Source organism: Ceratotherium simum, chromosome 8 (genome assembly GCF_057802395.1).
Source record: "Ceratotherium simum simum isolate JZ-2026a chromosome 8, ASM5780239v1, whole genome shotgun sequence".
NCBI lineage: Eukaryota > Metazoa > Chordata > Mammalia > Perissodactyla > Rhinocerotidae > Ceratotherium > Ceratotherium simum.
Genome location: NC_141907.1, coordinates 53,546,343 through 53,551,960, shown reverse-complemented (window position 1 = coordinate 53,551,960; position 5,618 = coordinate 53,546,343). Strand labels below are relative to the sequence as shown.

The 5,618-nt window shown below is 34.2% G+C and overlaps 1 non-coding gene across 1 annotated transcript; it reads left to right on the top strand.

Annotated features, from left to right (window-relative positions):
• Nucleotides 1-4,001: 4,001 nt before the first annotated feature.
• LOC147916465 (small nucleolar RNA SNORA31) lies at nucleotides 4,002-4,131 on the top strand. Its single transcript, XR_015553081.1, has one exon. It is a non-coding gene; the product is annotated as a small nucleolar RNA SNORA31 (small nucleolar RNA).
• Nucleotides 4,132-5,618: the final 1,487 nt, after the last annotated feature.

Sequence of the window (5,618 nt, the reverse complement as noted above, 5' to 3'; positions counted from 1 at the left end):
TTCTTCCAGTCATTTTTTGTGCATGTTTAACAAGAGTATTCATAGTGTATGACCTGATGCATTTTCATTTGTATTTTATGGCCACAGATCTAAAATACTGTTAAATGGGATGATTACGGGCATCCTTGTTTGGCTTCCTAGTTTAGTAGGAATGCCTTTCCTAAAGTGCTCAGTAGAATATTAATAGGTGCTATTTGTGACAAGTGTTTTGTGGTCAAGTTAGAGAAACACAAGGTTAAACAAAGTTTATTTTTCTTTAACTGCAGAAATTCCCAGAAACTTAAATATGCCCATGAATTGTGACATGCAGAGGGAAGGTTTATAACATTCAAGTTTTCCAAACTTACCTGAGTGCAGAATCCTTGATATTTTTCAAAGAAGTTTTTTAATGAAATACACTTTGGGAAATACTTCTCTCCGGTTTCACTTGTATGTATGATGTTGCTCTTGGATTTAGTGAGATAATCTAGTAATGCTAACAAAGAATACTATTTCTAGTTAATGCAGTTGCTTTAAATTTTTAAAATCAGGAATAAGTGTTGAATTTTAAGTGCATTTTTGGACATCTATTGCAATGATTATATATATGGCTTTCCTACTTTAATCTCTATTGTATGTTAATAGATTCCTGAATATAAACCCAATATTATTTTACTAGCTTATACTTTCTAAGCGTGTGTATATAAACTAAAGATAATAATGATACCTCCCTCAAAGAGATGTTAAAATTAAATAAGAAAATGCATGTAATGTGCTTAGCATCATTAGCACCATTCCTGGAAAATAGTAAGCCATTATTTTGATAAAATTAGCTTTGGCTATGAACCCATAAGCTTTGATAAGTAGTTCCTTTATTTTAATTTTTTTCTGCATGATGTGTAATTGTTGTTTTAATTTGCTCTTTAAGCCAATAGCCGTGTAGGTGGATGTTTTACATTTTCATTTTGATTAGTTAAAATAAATTATTAATTTCTTGCTCTATAGTACCATGACCAGTGACTGTGGTTTGAATAGTATTTGCTTTAGGAATTTGAGATTTCTCTATTATGGAGTGATATATTATCAGTTAAAAAAATAATCATTATTCTAGATACACTTGGAAAGATATTTTCTTTTGTAGGTGACAGAATTTAATCTACAGTTATGGATTTTAAATTATTAGTTGAGTTATTCTAATTCTCAATAAGAAATGGTACTTTGTTTTTTTGCCTAAAAATTGATTTTGTCTGAAATTATCATTCTTTCTTTTTGTTTGCATTTGCCTATTTGTCTTTCTTTTTTGACTGCTTGATCTGTCAAAAGTTAAGTTCTCCCACTGCAGTTTGTTTCTGTCAATGTCTTCTTTTGACAGTTTGAACTTTATTTATATTTGACAATATGTGATTTAGCACTTAAAGGTTTGTGACTGTTGAATCTTTGTTGTGAGTTATATCTTTTTATCAACATAAAATAACATCCAGCTTTGTTTTTAATTATCATTTAGTTTATCTGATAATTGGTGTTAACTTTTTTTTTTGAGGTTATTTTGTTGACTGCCAACTCAGAAAAAAACACTCAAATGACACATTGCTCAAGTGTAAAGATGAGTTGACTACTTACTGCAGTAAGGAAGAAATTCACCTATGGGTGGATATTTAAGGCGTTTGTGGTTTGGATTAAGGTGGGTCTTCAATATCGGAGTTTGAGTAGATTGTGCAAGTTTTTGATATTATAGTTTAGGATTGGTGGACACAGCAAGAGGAGAGTTTTGAATCACATGTTGATGAGTAAACAGTTGCTTCTCAACAGAAGTTTGCCCATTGAAGATATCTCTTTTCCTGAGAAGGGAGCTATTCACTCTAATGCCCTAGGAGGAGACATGGATTTTAAGGAGTTCATGAAACAAATAGTAATGTTTTTTGAAACTTTATATTCCTGGGCAAGAATTTACTGGAATAGTAAAATCATGTTAATTTAGGACAGTCAATTCTTGATCCTATTAAATTTGTGTTTACAGACAGTTTGTTCTCAATTTGATAAATCTTTGCCTATCTTTTAAAAACATTTTAATGCCATTTTATTTTAGATATGTCTCTTGGAAGTAGCATATATTTAGATTATTCTCAACTCAATTTGAGAATCTTTGTATTGTAATAGAGAAATATAAGCTTTTTGTACTACAGTCAAGTATTTTATCTTACGTCCTTCATCTTTTTTTTTTTTTTTGTATTTTCTTAGTCTTATAAAATGTGGCTGTTTCTTTTAGTTTTATCTTCTCTAGTAATTGAAAGCTGTTGTCCTCGTCAATGTTAATATAATCTGAAACTCAGCCATTTTTAACCGAATACGTACTACCTTACATATCTCTTCTTTCAGTGGTTATTTTTGACATTTCATGTTCAACTTTTTACTCCAACTAACAACAGTTGTTTAAATTCGACTTTGTTAAACTATTCTCAAGTGTACCATTTGTGTCTTTACAGCCTAACTTTCCCGTTCTTGAACTCTTAATTTTAATATCTTTAGGAAATTTTCAAGAAGGGCACAGAGGGGTTATATTTTTGAGTTCTTGTATATCTGAGAGTCTTTCTGTTGTTTTCAGAAAGGAATGACATTTGGCCAGGACTAATTATTAGATCATAGTTCTAGTTCTCTGAAAATTTTATGTTCATTATTTTTCTGTTACGTAATTTTAGACATGTCAGAATCTACCTGGCTTTTATTCCTTAGTGGTTAATCTGTTTAGTTTTCTCTACCTTTACTTAGAGTTTTTTCCTTGATTGTGTTACTTAAAAAAATTTGCCTGAATAGTTCTAAAAAATGGTCTATTATTTATTTATTTATTTTTTGTTTAGTGTGTGCGTGTGTGTGTGTGTGTGTGTGTGTGAGGAAGATCAACCCTGAGCTAACATCCATGCCAATCTTTCTCTTTTTTTTTTTTTTGCTGAGGAAGACTGGCCCTGGGCTAACATCCATGCCCATCTTCTTCCACTTCATATGGGAGGCCTCCACAGCATGGCCTGACAAGCGGTGCGTCGGTGCACGCCCGGGATCTGAACCTGGGCCACCAGCAGCAGAGCATGCGCACTTAACCAGTATGCTACGGGGCTGGCCCCCAAAATGGTCTATTTTTATTATTTTTCTTGGTTTACCTTATTTTTTTTCAATTATGTCTTGGTTGTTACTTTGATTACAGATATTCTTGTTCCTTGAAAATACCTATAATTGCTGAATTGATTCTGATTCTCTGTCTCTATCTCTAATGTTTCCTCACATCATTTTCATTTTATTTCTTCATTGTCAGCTATGCCCTTTAAAAAGTATTATGCAGATTTTTTGTTTGGCTATTATAATTTTGGTTTCCTTGAAACATGTTTTGATTTTATTTCTCTCTCTTTAAATCTTAGTTTGTTGAGTTTGTGTCTCCTCATTTAACTGTCCTTCCACTTTATTGTTTTATTTTCCTTAGATTCCCTGGCCTTGTTGGTTACCTTTTATTGCATTGGTGGTACTGAATTGCACTGAAGATACCATACAGTTTTCTGAAACTTTTCTCTTGGTTCTTTAACTAAATCAGGTTCAGGGCTTTGCTCATTCTCTGTCTTCAAAGATAATTTTCCCTTTTCCTCAGACTTTGTTCATTTTTTAAAACCACCTCCATTTCCCCTTTCCTCTGAATATTTCTTATGAGAAAAGAAATTTCTTTCTTACGAAGAAAGAAATATCCAGACCGTAGAATGCCAACTTGTATGTGGCTTATGTTGGCTTCACTATATATTTGGGTGGCTGTTCAAAATGCTTCTCAGAGATACTGATCGTGGCCTCTTTTCTACTTCTAATTCTTGGTTGTCTGAAATATTGAGATGATGGAGTTTCGCAACAGCAGTGATTGTTAGAATCAATTATAGAGCTTTAAAAAGTACATATTTCTGGACTTCAAACCTGGAAATTCTGTGCAAGTATGTGTGTGTTTGGAAGAATAATAGAGTAGGGCTTGGAAACCTGTTTTGCAAAAGCCAGATTTGATTTTGACAGACCTGGAGCAGTTATTCTCTGCTTCTGAGGTTTCCACTACAGATACAGGAAAAAAGCATCGTCGTGCTTTCTGTCTGTCTAATTGTGGCAGCCAAGATTGAATGGGGGAAAACAGGGCAAAAACATGATGAAACAGAGAAAAACATGGAGAGAGAATTTTTGCAACTCAGAAATAACCTTGTAAACAGTGAAAAGCCTGTTTCAGTCCAAAAAAAAAAAATCTAAAATTTGAGTTAAAAACAACCCCAACAGATTTGAGTACTGGCAAGTACTGTAATTAGTACTATATTTTTCTCAACTCCCACCAACTTGCTTTACTTTTGGAGACTATTCCTTCTCGGCAACACTGGCTTCACAGGCGAGCATTTACACAGGGCTGTGTGTTTGGAGGGCACCATGCTTGGTTTACTTATCTGTTGTCACTGGCTTGAAATTCTTAATAACTTTATTTGTGAATTTATGTTTTGTAAATGAAGTCCAATGGAATTATGGAGCATGTGCATGAGCAGAGGAGACACACACTGTTAAGTGTGTCTGCCATTCTTCACAGTCCCATTTGTGTATTGGCTTTGTGATGCCCCATGAGCCTAGAATTCTGGTGGACCCACAATGTGTGGGATTTTGAATGACTCAAAGTGAATACCTCTGCAATTTAGTGTGTTAATTTCCTATTGCTGCTATAACAAATTACCACAAACTTAGTGGCTTAAATGACACAAATTTATTTTCTTACAGTTCTGGAAGTTCGAAGTCTGAAATGTGTCTTATGGGGCTAAAATCAGACTGCATTCTCTCTGGAAGCTGTAGGGGAGAATCTATTCCCTTGCTTTGTCTAGCTTCTAGAGGCTGCCTGCATTCTTTGCCTCATGGCCCCATCCTCTGCTATCTTTAAAGCCAGCAGTATAGCATTTTCCAATTTTTTTCTCTGCATCCATCGTCCATTGCCTTCTCTGACTCTTTGATCCTCCTGCCTTTCTCTTATAAAAATTACAATGGGCATACCTGGATAATCCAAGATAATCTCCCCATTGCAAGATCCTTAACTAAATCACATCTACAAAGTCCCTTTTGCCATGTAAGGTAACATATTCACAGGTTTTGGGGATTAGGAGGTAGACATCTTTGAGGGGAGCATTATTTAGCCTAACACAGTAAGTGAGGATACCACACTTTCCATTTGAACCAGAACTTGCTTCAAACATAGAAAAAAGCCAGCAGAGTTTCTAAGAAACACAGATGATCAAGCAACTCTATTATTTCTTACTCATGGTACTTCCCTTTATTAGCCAACTACTTATGCTCAAAATCATGCCACAGAAGAAAAGGGAAAGGGGGTACCCTAAGTTTCTTTTACTTTCAGTCCTTCCTTACTCATCAATAAAGTAAAAGTAGGAGTATTGGTAGAATGTGTGTGCATCAAGAATTGAAATAAAAATAGTGGTAGCATTTCCACTAATCTGGTGGGATGGAATACTTATGCATGTATGAGCTACGAAATACATTGTGTAATTTTGGTGACTCCGCATATGAGTTAGATGCTCTTATATTTGCATTTAAAACTGGCACTGCACAATACAAAAATGCACAGTAGAATTCATGTTAAT